General features: G+C 34.4%; 1 protein-coding gene across 1 annotated transcript in view; it reads right to left on the reverse strand.

The window, feature by feature from the left end:
• Positions 1 to 396: 396 nt before the first annotated feature.
• The window catches only part of LOC106468515 (homeobox protein Hox-B4-like), a 30,751-nt gene continuing 8,586 nt past the window's right edge, over positions 397 to 22,561 (reverse strand). Inside the window, exon 3 of the transcript XR_002612660.1 lies at positions 397 to 444. The gene's annotated coding sequence lies outside the window, so the exon portion shown is untranslated. The remainder of the gene's footprint in view (positions 445 to 22,561) is intronic.

Here is a 22,561-nt window from a genome sequence, read left to right on the forward strand (position 1 = left end):
TATCATACAAGTTTGTAATAGTAGATTCCATCATCTATACTTATCATACAAGTTTGTAATAGTAGCCTCCATAATCTATACTTATCATACAAGTTTGTAATAGTAGCCTCCATAATCTATACTTATCATACAACTTTCTAGCCCGCCAGTGGCACAGCGGTATGTCTGCGGACTTCCAACGCTAGAAACCGGCAGAGCACAGATAGCCCATTGTGTTTAACTTCAAACAAACAAACAAGTTTGTAATAGTAGCCTCCATAATCATATAATTCTCAACTTTTCTTATTTCGGCCGTAAAAAGTTTGATATATTTAACATACCTATAAGTTCCTCTTTTTTCATTGTTTTCGCTAACAACGACCTCAACCAACACATTCCCAAGTTGAACAATTTATTTTCCATGTGAAGTGTGAAATCGAAAAGGAGGCAACGATCGGAACAGTCCTGTGAAAAAAGAATGGAACATAAAATTGTTGAACAAAGTTTGTAAATTGCTAAGAACAAAATCAATCGGCTAACTTATTGTAAGTATCTAAATATAAAGCAGTTTTTTAAAACGTTTTTTTGTTAACATTGAAATGAAATAACAATTAAAAGTTAAAACCAAATTTCGAGAGAACAAATCGTAAGAAACTGAGAAATGTTTTTATCTTTTTTTGAAAACTCATCAGAAATAAAACCGACCTGTTTTGCTTTTAAATAAAAAAAGTGTTAATTTCCTTATATAAAAGCAATCTGCTTAATTTTCTTCTGTTTAAGTGAAAGCGTAAATTAAAATCTGGTAAACACTAGACAAACAAATAAACAGAAAGTGGATTGTGACAGATCGTGGTTAAAAACGTGAATCGTAGGCCAACTTCATATGTCCGTCATGACTCTTTGCTTCCAAGCCCTCAATACGAAATGTAAGAAGCGTTTATTATTTGAACTTGTAGATTCGAAATGCAAGCGGTCTTACCAAGGTATCAACGAGTTTTCTCACGTGTGTATCTGGTTCTGGAAGTAACGCTTTCATGACTGAAATGTCACCTACACAAATCTAGTGTGAAATCTTTGGAGGAGTTTAAAGATCTAAACTGATTACCGGTTCTCCTCCACCAAAACATTCGCTTACCTCTGTACGGTGCTCAATAAAGGGAAATATAAATACCTACCATATTATTCTGTAAACCTTTCCTATATAACCCATATTTCGTTTTCGTAGAAAAGTAGTAACCTACTTCCTGTTGTCTATTTGTTCACTGAACTACATACTTTCGTCATGAAATTTGACACGTGCCTCTATGGCAAAGCTTAGGCTACCACTATTCTATCCTTGTGTGTGATGCCTCCAAGAAGTGTTTCTGTAATCCCAAGAGGCAGACAATAGTGGAAGATTGGCGATTCCAATTACTTAATTGTTCCCGGTTGGGGTTTGACGGTCTTGAACAAATATCTTAGTTCAGATTGGAACGAAACTTTAGGACGTGACGTCACTAACATGTCCGCAATGTAACGAGCAAAAGACAGAATGATAGAGAAGTGTAGTAGTTTATAACATCGTTTAGTTTAATTTTATACTCAGATATTTTTGTAACAGAAGAGTACATTCATCATATTTTCTCTTCAATATCAAGCTTCGTTTATTAGGAAATGAAAAAATATAATGCATAGTAATAAATGCTTGTTTGGCAACTCGTGAAAGAATAAAACATTAGCAGCGAAGTGTGAATTAATTAAGAAAAACAACATATATTTCAAGTTCTTCAAACATTTTCTACAGTATACATAAGAAACTGAGAAAGTATTTCAATTTCGTTTGATATTCTCTACATTTTCAGACGCTCTCTGTCAGTTATCATGTAGCATTTACGATTATATTTTGATGTCGGTGATAAACAATATAACCCCAGAATGTTGGATCTGTTAAATATGACCCATTTTTCATAACGGTAATAATTCTTTATGACATCATCATTTCGCATCTATGTGAGAAGAATTAATTTTAGCAGCATGATAAACCCAAAATTAATTTATATTGGAGGAAGTGACATTAGTCCGATATCGTTACTCAAAATAAAACGCTGCTGATTGTTTATCATTATCAATCACTTAATAATTTCCTTTTTAAACATTTTTAGAACATAATTTTAGAAAATTGAAAAATTACACCCCCCCCCCTAAAATATTTAAATGGCAATGAGATGAATGAAAGTTATAATAAATAATCTTTTAGTAACCCAAACATGTTTTTATTACAGAATTTTTCTTGGCCAAAAAAAGTACCAAAACCTCGGTATTGTCTCACGATTGTTTTCCATTTTGTCATACGAGAGGTAATACTTAAAAATTGTGTTTTTAAAAACCTAAGTATGCATAATAACATATGATAAATATAGGCTCGCACAACAAGAAATATCTGTAGTTAAAATATGGTTTCATTTTTTTCCGTCCTTTTGTTTAACTTCATCCCTGAGTGGGATCGATTAAAAAGTTGATCATGGCTATTCTTTGTTCAAGAAGCTTTCCATTTAAGTTTCGAACTAAAGCCTTCATACGATGCACAGATGCAGGCGCTGCAAAATGAGATTTGTGAACACACGCACCAGCCTTTGACCTGTAATGGAATTCAAATAGGGGCACAGGATGTTGCCACTCAAGTCCTCTGCAACAGCTGTAAGTAAAACGATCGGAAGAGCTATAAAAAAATGTGTGCTAATACAAACGTAAGGTAACAGCAGAAAGAGTAGTGGCTGTAAGGGCGTCAGGGACTAAGATGATTAGCATTCTGCTCTCGCTCCGATTGTCTTTTGTATTCATGTTGAACTACGAACAGCCATCTTAGAGGGATCCTTTATGTTACAGAAGAGAGAGTTTAAATACTACGAAGACCACCTCCCTGTTATTGAGAATATGTAACTGGCACATCGATCTTTTCGTTATCAGTGGAATCTGTAACTAATCACTCAAGTGATATGATCAACAAACCGGTAAATTAATATTTACATGTCATGCGCAGTGGAAGTCATCACCAAGAATGATGTAAGCTATGGAGATGACATCAAGTTAGAAATGAGTTAATTTCTTTTCACTTTCCAAACAAAACGGTTTAGTTTATTTAAAAGTAATTACTTGGAAATAAAATTTCAATTTAATTTAGTTCTAGTAATTAAGGACCATTGAAAGTAATTTCAGTGGCTAAATTGAATAATAGCAACTGAATATTTGAAACCAACAACTGTCAGCAACTGAATAATATCTGAAACCAACAACTGCCAGCAACTGAATATATGAAACGAACGACTGTTAGAAACAGTACATCTAGAACAAGCAATTGTCAAAAATTGTTTCTGTAAATTTCTAACTTTTTTTTATTCCTCTTTTAGCCTAGCTAGCTTAAACTTTCAACACAGAACAAAGGCTTCCTCTCAACAGGGAGTCCAGTACGTTCTAGGACCCAAGAGGGCCAACAACACACTGCCCTGCTGTACGGTGATTCGTTAGGAAAGGACGACCAATCTCCAATAAACAAGGACCTATGCAGCTGTACGGATATTTATTGGTTGATCATTTGTGTTGATGAAAGACACCTTCGAAATGTTACTTTACCCCGTACTAGACTGTGTTTATACGTAATAGATTCAATCAGTTCACAGCGAAATAACCTTTGGAAAGTGACATATATATACAATAAGGTACAAAGTAAGCTACCCTACTACGTGATCTATTCATTGACAGACCATAAGGCGGTAACAAAAATTAGAAATTAGGGTAAAAGCGCTTTTCATGAAATATATATAATTACATATAATATGTAAACAAACAAATACCGTATTACATTTTCTATTTTCTATTTCTAAATATAATACACTTTTATAATCCTAAAATATATGAAATATTTTGTATTAATTTTAACTTTCTGAAGTTGAAATTCCATAAAATTAGTACAGTTAAAACATAAAGTGCATGCAATAGTTTATAAGTTGGGTATATTCGTGATGTGTTTAAACAATTCTAAGGTTTTAAAGTACACATCCTTAAGATCAAGGTATTCTTTACAAGATGTGTATTTTAAAACGTGCATGACTACATATGAATTAGAAACGTTTATGATTCTTACTTTTAAATATCCAATTCAATTGTACACAGTTGTAACAGCGAAATTATTTGTAAAACATACATGGATATTTGAAGCAGGTCACCCAATTTATCTTCTGTTGCACAAACATTCATTTATTTTATTGACTTGAAGTACTTCGTGTAGCGTTAACGTTATTCAGGGTTAAGCAACTGTGGTTTTTGTTTTTCGAAGTTTATCGGTCAAAGCTAATATCCAATAGTACAAAAACAAATTCATTCTAAAGCGACGATATCAATATAGTGAAGAATTAAAAAGAAACACAGTTTACGTAACAAATAAGCATCATATTAATATCAATCACATGTCGATTAAAACTACTTGTGCTCTAATTCCTTGTACACGCTCCAATTCGAATAAAATTGAATCCACGTGTATTTCATTCCGTTTCAAATCTGTTATTTCAGTGTTATTGAATATAGAATAAGATAACTGTTACGAACACATAGTCTCGGGGGGAGAATGGTACAGTAACGTTTCGCGTTTTCCTGTCTTTCTTCTCAGTACCCAAACTGGTAAAACATATCGATCATGTGCACGATAAATCTTCATGTTTACGATTTAGAATTAAAGCACGATCGAAGCTCTATAAAACATATACAATGTCAGGCTGACTCATCCAAGGTCTATTATTAAGAAAAGTTAAACCCAATTCGGAATACATATCTATTTCTGATTAAATAAATATATGCTGTGTAATGCTGACAGTATTGTAAAACGGACATTAGTTTAACCTTTTTTTTTTTACATACATGTTTTGTTGAGGTCAGCCTACTTTAGAAAAGTGTCACGTTTATAATTTTTCTCTGTAAACAACAAGAGGCGTTATTGTAGCTTATATACTGAAGAGGTTTGTAAACAAACTTGATACCCTACTCAAAGCACAATTAAAGAGTGTGCAGTAAAGAAGTGTCTGGTAAGACAAATTAATCATGTTACACAAATTGTCACAGCAATACAAAAGTGTAATAACAAATTACAGAACTTTCTACTGTTAATAACGATATTTACATGTTAATATTATTCCCGTTCAGATAACCAGCTGTTAGGACAAATCATCTACACACATGCCAATTACTAACATGAAACACGTATATAATTTTGAACTGTTGACACCATTAACGTTGTAAAAGTGTATGCGGAATTAATACAATGTTTGTTTGTTTTAGAATAAAGCCACATTGGGATATATATGCTGTGTACACCGCTGGAAATATATTTCCACATTGGAAATCGCTTTCCCAGCGTAATACACTGTCTGATATCAACAAATTTTGTACAAAGCGAATGCGAAACAAAAAAAAACATTTTTATAAAGTCGAATTGTGACTTATGAAAATGCAATTAAATCAATGATTAGTATAAATACTTGTAGTGGATGAATTCTGTTATTAAAGTATAAATTTTAAATATTTTGCTGAAGAGTTTTTTCTGCAGGAAACGTTGTATAATATATATATATATATATTTCAATTCGTTTGTTTGAAGTTAAGCACAAAGCTACACAATGGGCTATCTGCGCTTTGCCCACCACGGGTATCGAAACCCGGTTTCTAGCGTTGTAAGTCCGCAGACATACCGCTGTGCCACTGGGAGGCATATATTTCAAATTCAAAATTATACAGTCGTGAAAATATTCAGCTAGTTATAATTAATACAATAAAATTTAAATTTAATAGCATTATAATCATTTTTGCAAGAATTTCAATGTGTCGCTATGATTGCACGTGAATATACAGTGTCTTACTGTAATATTAAATATCATCTGACAATAATTTCTTTCTATGTTATTGGAGTTTACTAATAATACTTCACATTTCTTAAATTAAACTTTGTCTGTTTTAGTGCAAGTATACACAATGGGTCATCTATGCTCTGTCCACCGAGAGGAATTGTTTGTTTGTTTGGAATAAAGCACAAAACTACACAATGGGTCATCTGCGCTCTGCCCACCACGGGTATCGAAACCCAGTTTCTAGCGTTGTAAGTCCGCTGACATACCGCGTGCCACGGGGGGGAGGGGGGGAATTTAAGCACGAATGTTAGCGTTGTAAGTTGCGAACATACCGTTGACTTAGTGGGGGATATTTAATTAAGGAATAAAATATTTCTAAATTTGAATTTTTTTATGAAATGTATTACCTTAAAATTCTTTATAATTTCGTATTATCTAAATAAAGATATCTATATACGGTAGAACATTTTAAGTATTCACCCTCTCATAAGATCATTTAAATTATTATGTACCATGACACTATATATTATTAGGCCATTAATTATAAGGTAAAGGGCAGTATAGATATCTAGACAATATTTTACCAGGTTTCGTTTTTTATGTGGTTGAAATTGGAGCTAAAACTCAATTCGTTTTTGATATTACACTTTCAACAAATTAGAAGTCTAGTATTGTGATTTGTATGGAGAATTATTTCTGTATGTAATTCGTTTTCGCTTCAATTCAAAGTGGCATAAATGACTTGGATAATTGTATCTGTCCTTTAATTGTCAGATAATTTGATAGCCCTAAATGATTTTAATGATACGTGATAAAATTATTGTGCTGAGATAAATGTCAAACAAATGATTTAGAGTATACGTATTGAAAACAATTAATTATCTTCATGATTTCTGTTTGATAGCTCTTTTAATTCGTTCGTAACTGGTCTTATCATTATGTTGAGATCAAAGGTCGTGGTAACCTTCACGATCACGAAGTCGTGATAATTACACGTAACGATAAAACACTCTAGAGCTCTTTAATCACGCGCCTTCTTTAACCGTAGAGAAAACTGTTACAAATGTTACATTTACAGTGCAATTAGTGTTTAGGGAAAAAGCCCATCTGAAACATACGCATCGACTACTTACGGCAAGACACTGCTACATCCACAAACAACATGACTGAAGACACTGTCACATCCAACAACTGCCTGATATGAAGACTGCAACATCCTTCAACTACCTGACAAGACAGTGCCACATCCACCCACTACATGACAAGCAGACACTCTCACATCCAACAACTGCCACATCCTTCAACTACCTGACAAGACAGTGCCACATCCACCCACTACCTGACAATACAGTGCTACATCCAAGTACCTGACAAGCAGACACTCTCACATCCAACAACTACCTGATATGAAGGCACTGTCACATCCTTCAACTACCAGACAAAACATAGCCACATCCACCAACTGCCTGATATGAAGAATGCCACATCCTTCAACTACCTGACAAGATAGTACTACATCAATCCACTATCTGACAAGAAGACATTGTCACATCTACAAACCACTTGACAAGAAGACACTGCCATAACCATCAGTTTCTTAACAAGAAGACACTGCTATATCCACCAACTACCTGGGAAGAAGACACTACCACATCCACTAACTATCTGAGAGGTAGATGTTTACAAATCCCCTTCGATAACAGTTAAAGAGTATGGTCATCATTAAACATTTCTCAACATTTAACAACATATTCAAATAATAAAACACTACAATTAAACCTGAATACACTTAGTCAATAAAGTCTACAATGTAAAGTCTAGTTAAAAGGAATAGTTCTGAATGAATAAAAAACATCTTTCTGTAATTGAAAACAGGTTAAAGCAAAGTCTATATCAAGTAAGTAGCTATAAGAAGTGGCTAGAAGCTCTGTAATTAAAGAATGAATAAAAGAAATTACCAGTAAAAGAGCTGACTGAAAAACGATCTTAATAGCTATAAGAGATGATAAAAAGACAGTTGTTGTGCAAACTTCAATTGTTATTTTTCGGAAATACTTCTCAAAATGTATGGTTATTTTTTTACTATAGGAAGTGTACATACAAACAGAATTACTGAATACTAAGAATAACTGTCTTGTGGTTTTAAAAATATATCTTCATTTAAGGATATGGTGTGCAAACCATCTGTTTGCAACTCTTAATCATGAAGATGTTGTTGACAAAATTTAGTAGTGGTATATGAAAGTTAGCAACACAGTAAAGAGTTGAACATTAAAGGTGATTTACTCATAGCAACACAGTAACGAGTTGAACATTAAATATGTTTTACTCACAGCAACACAGTAAAGAGTTGAACATTAAATATGTTTTACTCATAGCAACACAGTAAAGAGTTGAACATGAAAGATGTTTTACTCATAGCAACACAGTAAAGAGTTGAACATGAAAGATGTTTTACTCATAGCAACACAGTAAAGAGTTGAACATGAAAGATGTTTTACTCATAGCAACACAGTAAAGAGTTGAACATTAAAGGTGTTTTACTCAGGTACCTGTAGATAAACACAGATGACTTAATCTAACTTATTAGTACTTCTCAAAGAAACTGTTGTAAGTCAGAGAATAAAAAAAACATAAAAAACATGCCGTTTCGAATGAGGATCACAACCAACTGTATTTGGTCCTTTTTCTAGCTCATTGGTGGGGCACAGATGGGCGGACTTTTTGCCAATCAGAAGCCCCAGTGGGAGCTGAGCAAGGTCAGAATACATCGTGAAGTGAGGTCACAGCCAACAGCAGATAGACCAGTTCCGCTGGGCGGTGCAGACAAAGCGAACATTCTTTTCTTGGGAAGAACCGTTTGAAATACATCCTATAATTATGTTCTACTCCAAGATAGTCGAAATAAAAAATTAAAAAATAAGAAAAATGCCATCGACACACTTGATGAAATACACACTGCTGTGTAATTCAACAACAACAAAAAAAAAAAAATGTCTGTACCTCCCACCATCACTAAAAGTCATGGCATGTATTACAGCGAGTGGTAGACAGACTAACAACATGGTGGTTTAAGAAGAGAAAGGGATCACTTAACAGGATCTTGAAATAAAACTAGACAGATGTCAAACCATTTCCTAATCTCCTTCCATGTAAAAAACAAGGCCAAGTCACGCAACAAGGCCAGTTGAACAGCAAAAGAACAAGCGGCGATGCACTTAATCTATGATGAAGCTAAGCCTATTTCTCATCGGTTCTTATGAGTTGAAGAAAACAGATCGAGCTTCCCTATTCTTATTATTATTCCAGCAAGCCTGTAATTTGGAAGACAGGGGTGGGTTTCTAAATTTCGGATAATAGTTCTTGTGAAACGATTTATTTTAAAGATGATAACTAGTGCGCACTGCATGCATGATGATCAAATAATATCCAGTTACTATTAGCTTGTTTTTTTTTTATCAGAAATAGAGGTCTCTGTACCCTGTATCAATTGCATTAGAAACATACAGCATAAACTTATTATTACACCTATATTTCACGATAAACTAAAAATTCATTGTACGTTCATTACATTTTATAATAGCACCAATTTTAGTTATACAGTATATGAAAACGAAATAAATATCAGTCGTACATTTAAATGTTTTGTGAAATCAAATTTTTGTTTTAAAATTTAATTGTTTAGCTTTATTATTATAAACTGTAGCCTTCAGTATTCATTTGGCTGAAATATTTTCTACAAAACCTGGATAAGCATTTCCCCCCCCCCTAATTCGTACAACTTATCAACTAGTATTTTAACACAAAAATAAGTCTGTACTTCTAATGATAATAACGGTTTAGTTAGGTAAAGGAACACGAAATAAATTAAGTAGTTAATATCGAATCATAGCTAAGTATGAGTAAGTAAACCAACAGATAGAACTGTTCTTGAATGTTAATTTTAACCATATTAACCAAATACAGAAGAGTTGCACATCAAAAGAAGTACATTAACAGAATAATAACCATATTTCTTGACTGTGATTTTCTCTTTAACTGAAAGGTGACTACAGTAAGTCTTTTGATAAATTGTTGTAATTATGTGTAATGTGAAAATACACAGATGTTTAAGTACTTACTGTAAGGTTTTACCCATCAGATATCAAACGCTAACATGGCTAGTAGCCTATACGATCACATAAGCCTAATTATTAATCAGTTAATGCTGTTTTGTTAATAGATACTAATTAGTTTTATCCTTTATTTCGGCTGCTAATCGGCTGTCATCTTTTGGAAATGTCCAGATGGGTAGATAGCACATCAGCAGCCTTTCTAAGAAGAAGACCCAGGATTGAATCCTGGCTCCTACCACCATTAACAGTCATTTTCAGGACTCCCCTGCAGAGCAGCTTAGCAGTCGAAATTTAGGATGTAAATTTATTAATAACTAGTATCTAGTGGTGAAAATAAATGAATAAATAGAAATGGTAACGAATTAAGAATTACAATTAGATGTACGAATAGGCTACTAACCATGACAACGATATATACATTTGAGGCATTCACATTCCATGTCAAACATTTTAATTCTGTAGACAAAACTATTTGTATCATCCAGTCATACCTTCTTCTATTCCTCTAAGAGAACTGTTTGATTAAACATAAAAGTCTATATTTATCGGTCTCCTTAGATGTGTTTTATACATTTAGTTGTTATGCATCAGGGTTTCAGTTTGAAGTCGTCAATTAGCATTCCCAAGGAAGTTGTTTTTAGCTGTTATGTTGGGGCGGAGTGTATCTGAGCGTTTGGCTCTGTTGAAGAATGGAGATCTTACAGTGTGAGCAAGCAACTTTGTATGCTTTCCGCAAAGCGCACGCGTCGTTTTGGTACTGTCTGGTCACCTATCATCCATCATGTGACGATCTTAAAGAATAAACGTCTTGACATTTCAATAGCCAACATTTTGTCTACTTGGAAGCTGTGTCAAACAGCTTAACATATGAAACAGCTGTTGCCATATAGTATTCTATTACCTCTGCAACGATTTGAGTATGAATGCAATTACAGTTGCTTGAAATATATATTTAATGGTGAACTGGGATATTGACAGACGAAATAGTTCACGGTCTCAAAACTTGCATATTTCGGAAATTTTTGAACTAGCTCATGATTCTCGTGTGGCACTAAAATAGCTTTCCAAATTCCATCCAACCCAAAATATTTCAAAGGTTTGGCACTTATTCGGAATTTTAATATGATCACTAAGAAGAAACGAGCTCGTTTAGTTATCGATCACACAAATTAAAAGCTATTACCTATCTTATTATTCAAGACTTCACATCAATCTATGTACACAAGACACGGCTTAAAGATGTGAAGTTAAACATTTGGCATCCTTCCAGAATTAGGAAAAACGTTTATTAAAATTTCAATACACCTCTCATGCACACATTTTTTTTTTAGAATAGTGTTCATTTCAGGATTGAAAACACAAGTTTTAAGTATTCGTATAGAATGATTTTTTCGTATTGGTTAGCCACTTTAACATATACACATAATGGTGTGTTCCTATAAGAAGTAGAATCTGAGGAAAGACCAACTTTCCCTTATTACAATAGTATGTATTTGTACAAAATGTTTTGTTCTCCGAAGCTGACTTTAATATCCAACGTTTCCTAGTTATCAATTGAAAGTGGAAAGTACTAGTTGAAGGTTATGTTCAAAATAATGTATTTGTAAGATTTTTTATCACTTTCATCTGACTTCATAGTCTTCTTGTGCCATTGTTAGATGAAAGTGTCTCAAGTTTTATCTGGCTACAGATTTTTTCCCACTGTTAGACGAAATTATCTCAGTGTCATCTGGCTACATTGTATTGTTTGTGATATTGTTAGATGAAAGTGTTTGTTTCATCTGGCTACATTGTCTTTTTTTGTGCCATTGTTAGATGAAAGTGTTTGTTTGATCTGGCTACATAGTCTTTTTGTGCCACTGTTGGATGAAATTGTACAATTTCGGAAAAAAAAATCCATGAAGCATCCTGTACATTTGCTTTCATTAACTTTGGTCATTTTCGTCAATTTATATTTAACTAAGTAGTTATTTAACCATCAGACATTTAGATTTCGATGTGTGTTCAGTGGTTATTTTACCTGAATATGTTTTACTTTTTTTAAGCTTCAAGTATATTGATGGTAATACTTTGATATAGCTGAGATGTCATAAACAAACCAATTTTTATTAAGTTTTATTTATAAATTATGATTATAGTTTAATTATTAATGAGACCTTCCGAGCGAAAGAGTGTATAAACTTATGCCAACTACGCCATAATGCTATATCCAGTGCCGAGGAAGCTTTTCCCCAATACTAAGACTCTTCAAGCTGGCAGGGATACTTTTGACGTGCTAGTGGTTGAGTTGCTATTTATATTAGTAATTTTATTTTGAAAATAATTGTTATGATAAGAAAACTTGATTAAGTTGGTGACACGTAGATCCTTTTCTCCAAAACTGCCTTTTAATTGCAAACTTCTGAATTATGTATTTGTTATATTTGTCTAACATGGCGATTTTGGTGCCGTATAACGAGCGCGCCAATTGTAGTGCAATACAGAAAAGAGCTTTTTATAGGGATTCTCCTTAACAATAGTGTACAATTTTCAAGATAGTTTCTATAGCTTATTAGTTTATAAAAGGCTTAAACAAATATATTTTATTAATATGAAGATTGCAACAGGATATTATGGGAAATGTAAATATTGATGCATTTCTTTTATACATTTTAAGAAAAATCAAGAAATAAACACTTTGAATGAAGTGGAGTCTATTGTTTGGATAATTCAATGGTTAATATTTCAACTTTTAAAAATCAAATCAGGTTTTGTTTCCCTGAATTATAATAGTTTTCTTTGAATAATTATCAAATAAAACTTATGATAAAATATGATACAAAAATACATTATTTATTTAAATAATTATTCACATAAATCAATAGCACCTAAAAGAAGTCGAAAACAAACTAAGCTGGATAAGTTACAAAAAACTATATGTTCTAGGTTTTGCCAAAATAAAACTTACTCCAGGCTTTACAGCCAAAACTATAAGATCTGAATGTGATATACTTCTGAGTTAAACAGAGTAGTGTTTATTGGTTTCGTATGGTGTTTCTCACATCTCCAAATTCTGTTGGAGGTGAGCATCGGGAGTAGGACTGACACCGGGTGCGCATGTTTTGGTGTGACGTGGATTCGAACCTGCAACCCTCAAATTGCGAGTCGAGTACCCTAACCACCTGGCCATGCCGGGCCTATTCGGAGGTTATATTAAAATGATTTTAGAAACTCACCAAGTCGTTACAGTCTATGCTGACACTTAATGTCACACTCTATCTGATGGCCGCACATCTTGACAATAACCCTGTAACACAGAATCCATTGCAAAAGATTCTGTCATAAGCAAACCACTGCTCCCTGCATTATTTCTATTAACCACCTTGTGTACAAGGATGACTAGCGTCCATTTTAACAGTCCGATCGTACAGATATACTGCTGGTTTGGTATGTATTACTGTGGAAGAGCACAGTTTCATTCTCCAGCTGATTCAGGTGTGAGAACCTCCTTCTTGATTATGTTGCATGCTGTTACCTAGGGCACGTGGATAACTTTTGCCACTGATCTATTAATTCACCTGTTAGAAGAAGCCGCACTTTATTTACCATGGCTATGTTACAACTTGTTGCATGTGTCTTTCTGAATGGCCCTTGTTACCCTAGTTGATCCATATTCCTTTGTTTTCCAATGTCATTAAGTATAAGGGATATCACTGTCCTGGAAATTCTAAATCCCCAATCTAAACACATCTTTATGATCTGGATTTAGGAATATTTTACCTCGGAAAGGGCTGTGATATATTTTTTCTGAAAGCATTCAATTTTTTAGTGACATCTAACTACCTACCCAAAGCCAAACAATGTCAGAATGTAGTCCTGATACAGCCCGTTCCACTGCGACTTTATATCGGCCATGATTGTCACGTACTTGTGATTTTTCATAGTTCAAATCGATTTAATATAAACTTACTCAACCCTCTGTAAATAACAAGAATTATTAGTTTAACAGTGAACTGTAAGCGAAATATGGAAGTTTGTTTGTTTGAAGTTAAGCACAAAGCTACACAATGGGCTACCTGTGTTCTGCCCATCAAGGGTATCGAAACCCGGTTTCTAGCGTTATAAGTCCGCAGACATACCACTGTGCCGCTAGGGGGGAAGGCAAATATGAAAGTAAGTCATGCAACACCACATATGACGTTTTAAAGAGATCAGCAATTAATTAATTTCTAGTTAAACCACGTACAGTTCCCCATGGAAATCATATAACGTTTCAACATTAGTTTCTTTTCATGACAGGGAAACATTTGGTCAATTGTTTGATTACTTTAGGTAACGGGTAGAGTATGTGTGTTTATATATATATATACATTAATTACAAGAGATATTTCACATGTCACAACCACATTGTTCGACATTAAATTGTTTTTGAAATATTCATCACTCTGCAAACTGCTGGACAGTTTGACAAACTTTGTGATAAGGACCCAGGGCGTATCAAACCAGAAGCGCATGGGTCAACCACATGGTTAACGGTGGAGTTGATGGAACGGCTACCGGTTGACACCGAATTACTGGCCTGTGGGTACTGGACATATCTGGGACCATAAATATGTCAGCAGACAAGGCCAGAGGTGCGTCCTTTTGTCAAAGATCCACAAATAGAGTATTCCATTTGGCCCAAGGTTCCTGTGGACAGCACTAGACGGATATTAATGACATTTTGGAAAGAGCAGGTGTTCTTAACAGGAAGTGGTCATGTACACTAAATCTTGTTGACATTGATAGGGTTAAAATCTTATCGTTGGAAAACGATAAACTTCAGTTAGTTCTCATCTGAATAAATATTATGAGAATCAGAAAAGGTTAACGACCCATTTTAAAGCTACCTGTGGAAAATGTACGTAGAAGGATAATTACCGTGAGTGAATAACCAGAAGAGAAAAGGAAAAAAAACCTGAAATCACGACAAAATAAGCACATAACAAAAACAAATGCAACCGGCACGTCCATGTATTAGTTAGAACTGCTTCTCGAATTATCTAGTTGTGTGAGTAGAATGTTCTTTTTTTTTATTATTATTATAAATCTCCTCCTACAAACATATGCCATATTGGTACATACTGTTAGCATTGAACTTCAAAGAATTCGACACAGAGCCATTACCTCAGCTAGCAGCAAACGTGTATGAAAGTGTGATTTCACTCAAAGCGTGGCGACAAATGAATAGTCTCGTCCTATTGTCACGGCCGAAATTGGATTAGTTCCGGTAATTAGAACCCTTTCACCCAGTATTTACACGTCTAAACCCTACTGAGAGACGTTAAAGTACACACATGGAAACTTATATATACTTTATATCATTCGTTTCATACAAAAAAAGATAATAATAATAACAACTGCGATATATAAAAAATGCGGCATTTTCATGTGCGCTGGTGGCCAGTTATATCCATTATATTAGTTTCATGTGAAAACAACAACAATTAAAGTATGCAATGCTGGTGGCCAGTTATATCCATTATATTAGTTTCATGTGAAAACAACAACAATTAAAGTATGCAATGCTGTACTTTCACGTACGTTGTCATGTGCCAGGGTTAGGTTTTATTTTATATTTTACACATACAAATTACATTATATAGATAGCACACAAACAGAAGCCAGATTCTGGTTTCAGGTATCTCTGCGATATATTCTTTCAGAAAAGTGACCTGGCGACCGTGTAATTACGGTTCACACAGGCGTTCAGCGTACAAACAAGACCATAAATCTCTGTCCTTCAGAATTCCTTAGAGATCAATACTCCTTGCCATAAATCCTTCACTGCCGAACGATTCAGTGCCCATTGGGCTCTCGGCTGACCGGCAACAGCTCGTATAGAAGAAGCTCACACGCCCGTGCATATCCCCGACCAATCACTCACTTGGGCATTCACTGCCTTTATGTTGGACTTCCATCAGTATAGTTCGACCACTTACTGGGATCTGGTGAAGCTACCGTCATTCATTCGATGCACCATGAATTATAAACTGCTTTCTCAAGAAATACGCTTATGCTTTAAGCTGTAGCTAAAGTAAATGTTCAGATAAAAGCATTTTAGATATCACTTTCACAAATAGTGCACTACCTTATTAAAACGACACAACTTAGTGCAGGAATAGATTCACGAGTTAAGTCTAATTATAATTAAACAGCGTCGACGGTCGAACTTGTTCAATCAGCATCAGAGATTAACATCCAGCTAAATAATATAATGTTGTTACAGAGTTCGATGTACACAAAACTTCCCATAATACAACTGACTGACTAATTTTTTTCTTCGTCAAAAAGATTGAGAAACATTTTTTTCCCACTTCTAATAAAATTACTACTCTCTATCGAACGTTTACCTATCAACTATTTTTTATCAACACGGTTTATGGACGTAATTAGTTATTTACTATACCTTTCAATCCTATCTATCTCCTTAATTTCTCAGCTCAAGACTCGAGTTTAATATATATTTTATTCTGCATAACTTTATTTACAATTATAAGTTTTACAAGGAATTGTAAAGCAACTAGTAGTTCGTAAATAAGTTTTCTCCAGAATTTTGTTTTGCTAATTATGCATTGAAAAACTGATTTCAAGCATTTTTCTTATAAAATCTACTTTATTCTGGATCTCAAAATACATTTTTTTTTTAAATATATAATGTTGACCTCAGATGTTAGCAGTAAAACATCGGGCCCGGCATGGCCAGGTGGTTAGGACACTCGACTCGCAATCTGTGGGTCGCGAGTTCGAATCCCTGTCCCACCAAACATGCTCGCCCTTTCAGCCGTGGGGGCGTTATAATGTGACGATCAATCCTACCATTCGTTAGTAAAAGAGTAGCCCAAGAGTTGGCGGTGGGTGGTGATGACTAGCTGCCTTCCCTCTAGTCTTACACTGCAAAATTAGGGACGGCTAGCGCAGATATCCCTCGTGTAGCTTTGCGTGAAATTCAAAAACAAACAAACAAACAATAAAACATCGGTTTGAGATTTCCTCAGCAGTCGAAATAAAATTATTATCGGAAATATATAATAAAACCGTGGTTTCATATAGTCATTAGTAACGACTTATATAATTTGATTTGGAACTGAAACACAAATGAACGATACAACGATTGATTCGTTATATTTACCTATAGCTTGTCGGAAAAACTCCTGCACAGTGAAGAGCAGGTTAGTTCCACAGGAAGATCGGGCACAAAGAGCAGACTGTTCTGGTTATGTCTGCTAGAATAGTTACTTAAGGCTTAGGTTCATTCATTGCAGCGTGACTTTATTTTCAATAGCGCCTCATAAGATCAGCTGCTTTTGAAATATGAGTTTGCTCACACATGGTCGTAACAGCGTGGTTAGGAAACTGACTAGAGAAGCTACTGGTAATGAACGACCTACTATCTGTTACAGAGCCCTTCCCGTAAATCATACACTCGAGGAAGCGTGTGGAGCAGCACATATAGCTAGCAAAATCAACTGTTGGCCTTCTTGTAAAGGCATTAATTGTCCAATAAAATCCTTAAAACGTGCCATAAAGCCTCGTTGAATTAATTTATTTACTTTGTCCCCTAACCCATTATTTCCTGTAGATGGCAGTGAACAGTGTATCACAGAAAAATTGTTCGTGCCCCTTGGAGATTGTTAATTAATTTACAGCAATAGCTTACAAAGCTCATCATTCTGCATATAAATCTCCTCAACTACCTCACAGTTTAAATATACAGTTGTGATCAAACAAGTTTGCGTGCTTTTTGTGCATATAAACAAACAAAGAAGCTTACATTAAACCATAAAGTTATCGTTTTTATAATCTAAAAGAGATTAATGCTACATATTTTTAAGAGAACTAATTTTTCATGATCTCGTAATGTACAATATTCTTAAACAAGCTATTAAAAGTTATAAACAAACTTTATACAGACTTATTAAATTCTTCTTCGGTGGTCATTTTTCCGTATTTTAGTTTTTAACTCGAAAAGAAGGACTATATATATATATATATATCGATATTCACTCACAAACTCTTGAAATAAATTTCTTTTGTTTAAAGCTTTCTAACGCCCGCTGTTCCTGTTGGCCCGGCATGGCCGGTTGGTTAGGGCGCTCGACTCTCAATCTGAGGGTCGCGGGTTCGAATCAAACAGGCTCGCCCTTTCAGCCGTAGGGACGTTATAGCGTTACGGTCAATCCCACTATTCTCTGGTAAAATAGTAGTCCAAGAGTTGGCGGTGGGTGGTGATGACTAGCTGCCTTCCCTCTAAATTAGTTACGGCTAGCGCAGATAACCCTCGTGTAGCTTTGCGCGAAATTCAAAACAAACTGTTCGTGTTACGCAACTTATTTTACGTTGTTTAAAAATGTCCACAGAAACTCTAAAATCGTGCATGCCCGTGTCAAATTCTGAACAGCCCTCACTGTTCTGTTAACTCTTGGAACGTTTTGCAAGCAACGAAAGGCGAACCGTGAATCCTCGTGTCCACAATATAGGCAGGCTAACCAGTGAATGAAGTTCGATCCAGATATTAATCAAAATCGGTAAATATTTTTGAAAACCTTTATACGATTCTTAATTACAAGAAATTTGATATAGATTCTAACACTCGTCACTTGTGCTTTAAATAAAGGTATTTGTATACATGTATAGGTGTAAGCAGCTTGTTCCGATGTTTATTCTGACATATTTACATTCACTTGAATAGGATCCGTAAAATAGATCTGAGTAAGGTTTATTTTTTCATATTTAGGTACACAATAGGAAAGATTTATATTCTGGTTTGAATTCATCAAGTTTTTTTGTTTTTTTTTTACTGATATGTATTATTATATCATATCTGCATTAAAAGATGTTTACACACTAGAGGCTACATCGTTGTATTCACCTTACGAAACAGCTAATAATCAAAAGGATTCACTTCCTTTCCATACAATTACTGGTGAAAGAAAATGTTAAAAATAAACTAAAAATGACCTTAAGTCATAAATTAGAAAGTAACTTGTAAAAGTTTACCGTTTACACTCTTCTCCACAGTACTGGCAAATAGACGGACAGATAAACGGATTGATCGATGAACGACAAACCGAAGGTTGAACATACAGTCAGACAGATAGATAGATGGAAATATAGGTGGATGAATGAACAGACAAACAGATAGGGAGCGATAGGGGCGGATGGACAGATAGACAGATGAATGGATGAAGAGATAGAAAGACAGGTATATAAGCGTAATTTAGCATTTCATAAATACGAATTGACGTGTTGTGTATCTTCTAAGAACAAATTTATTAAACATCTTGTTGAAAATGATGGTTGCTGTGATAATCGATTGGTAAGTAGATAACATGCTGAAAGAAATGACTTGACATCTCTAATAAGAAGTTCAACAAGTGAACACGTAGTTTTTATGAGTCAGTATGTATTTGTATCCAAATGAGCTTTATTACAGAACTTAGAGATAGTACTAATTATCTCATTATTTTATGAAGTTACGTAGCAGATATTATATGGAATTACATATAAATATATATGCTTTGTCTGCAATACTTCACTTGTGTTTTTGTGACAAAGCGGTTATTTAGTTGCTACTATAGATGAAAATACAACAGTCAATGTTTTAGCTACTGTTATTATCCAATTATCATACACTGAAGGCGTGTAAGTAGTTTAATGGAGTGATGATATCCAATATGAGAAACAAAGACTTTCCACTTATTTTACAGGTGCAGAATACGTAATAAGTTTGTGTGCGGATACCGTACATTCAGGCCTTATCTGCCTACCAATGTCACGTGAGCGTTGCTAGTCGTTTGATTTCCTCAGGCAACGGGGTCGTATATCTCAAAGTGATGCACGCTTTGCCAATGCTACGACACATTAATAAGCAACACATGACGCTTTTTTCGGATAAACCCAATCCACCGCCTTAATCTTGCTACTAAGAACCCGCCACTGGTCATTTACCAAAGTTTTTTTTTTGTGGTCTTTACTACGTTTGCGCGCGCCAATAGTTTTCTCAAACAATGGGCAGAGATCTCTCACTAAGACGATGGGGCTTCGGTATAGCTCACCAAAGACAAAAAAAAGAAAACAAACAATGGATGGGAGAAAGATGAAAGTATTACTCTTTTGTGCCGTAACGTATAAGGAATGAAGCAGAAACGACCTGCATGAAGAACAAGGAGATAAAGACAGAAATCCTCGTGCTCAGTGCACATACATTTTATTATTCTTTTAGCCTAAAATATCAATACAAACTGGGAAAGTTGAAATCTTAATTCTACAGAGGTGTAATTAGTCATCAACTTATTATATATATTAGTTACATATAATCAATTAATTCGCTGACAGTAATTCTTACCTTTCCTGCTCAGAAGTTCTTGTAATTTAAAGGAAGCAATCACATTCGAAATAAAATATTGTCCATTTTAATTTGGAGTATATTTCGAGCATCAAGGAGTCTTTCGTGATCGACTATCTATACTCAAGCTGTGTATAGATATCGTGCGCGAGTCATCCTGCTACCGCTAAGATCATAATAAGCAGGTTTGTTAAAAGTTAGCAAAACGTTCTTAATGCAATAGAGACAACTATGGTAAATTCGATAAGGCAATTGGTCTAAATGGCGTGTTAAAAGACAAATAATCTGCAATTAGGTGGTCAGCTATAGTTTCTGATACTGTAATAATTTCTTTACTCAGGAAGTCAGAATTATAATTATACTTGTACTGCAACACTGGTGTTCGATAATAGGATTCGAACAGAGCCAGCCTTATATGTAGTTTCTAACTAGGAAATGCTCGAACTGATTTTAACAGACACCTTTTTTATCCGCTAAATTATAACTATTTATACTCTTACGTTTCAACTGGTATTCTACTACATTATTCAGAGGAATTCTGAGGAAAACTTGTTAGCAAAGCAGAGATTTAAACTTAGATTTTCTCGTGGGAAGAGTGGGATTCTATGCAATTTTATGGGTGATTGTAAACGATAGTAATTTTGATAAAAATTAGGTTTTAAGAACCACAACTTTGCCGAAAGTATTCTATTGCTACATCCTACCAAATAACTTGGAAAAATATGTAATTAGTCCTCAAGAGCCTCCGTCAGCAACTACGCTAAGAAAATGTTTGAAAACGCATTAACGACTGAATTTAAAATCTATTATTTTATCCGCGCTTCTAGGGTCTGACAAAGGCGAGTTTCAGGTGGTCATTTCACCTTAAAGACAGAATTTTTTATATGCATTAAGCACTGTAAAGCTAAGAAAAAACTGATATTAGAAGGGTGTTTACAGTTCATTTGAAAGAATGAGTGTGAAGAAAACATAATGTTTTGATAGGAGATCATTGTTCTTAATAAACTGCTTTATTTATATGTATAATATATGCATATATCAATGAACTCAGTAGATAAGTGTTTTTACCCAATGATACTAATGCTTTTCTGTGCGTGTCTTTGAAAAAAAAATGTTCAACAAAATACAGCTTATTGAAATCAAGTTTTCATTATGCTCACACTAATAAAATAATGTTTTACACTTTCATTTATCGTCAGATTACACCGAATGAATTCCTTCAGTGCGCTAATGCTAATATTATGTAACCTCTCAAATATTGCACCTGTTTTACTATACACTGAAAGCTTAGCTGTTATTACTTATTGAAGGCTCTAAATTTATCTGTTGTTACCCAGTGCAAGACTGCCTGTCATTACTCATTGAAGATTCAAAGTTTATCCCTTATTGATTCAGAGTTTCATACGTTTCTTAACACTTCACATGCAAAGCTTATCTCTTGATGCTCATGGTAGACTCAAGCTTATTCCATATTATTGATCATTTCATCTTTGTTAGTTCTTCAAATGCTACAAGTTTTCGTGCCAGGAAATTGTGTCGGTTATCTTAAAGACAGGTTTAAACAGTTTGGTAGTGTAAAAATTAACATTTTTAGTCATGTTTTAATAGCTGGGTTTGACATTTCAAATAATGAAATAATGCCTATTAATAAAATGCAGTTATTTTTCAAAGTTTTAATCAAAGTAACTATTCGCTTTCTCACCTTTACACATTTCTCACTTGCGATAAAATAATCCTTAATTAAAGAGATCAGTCTTAATATAAATAAGCTAATACATAGGCTTTGGTTAGCGAATCAAGGGTAGTTTTCCTCAACTGCAGAAAATAATAAGTAGTGCCTAACTTAGTCAGAGGACAAGCCTGTTTACAGTTCACACTTGTAACTTTAGTACCTAACTTATTCAGAGGAAAAGCCTGTTTACAGTTCACACTGTTGTAACTTTAGTGCATAACTTATTCAGAGGAGAAGTCTGTTTATAATTCACATCGTTGTAACATTAATGCCTAACTTATTCAGAGGAGAAGCCTGTTTACAGTTCACACTGTTGTAACTTTAGTGCCTAACTTATTCAGAGGAGAAGTCTGTTTATAATCCACATCGTTGTAACATTAATGCCTAACTTATTCAGAGGAGAAGCCTGTTTACAGTTCACACTGTTGTAACTTTAGTGCCTAGCTTATTCAGAGGAGAAGTCTGTTTATAATCCACATCGTTGTAACATTAATGC

This window comes from Limulus polyphemus, unplaced genomic scaffold (genome assembly GCF_000517525.1).
Source record: "Limulus polyphemus unplaced genomic scaffold, Limulus_polyphemus-2.1.2 Scaffold3036, whole genome shotgun sequence".
Taxonomy (NCBI): domain Eukaryota; kingdom Metazoa; phylum Arthropoda; class Merostomata; order Xiphosura; family Limulidae; genus Limulus; species Limulus polyphemus.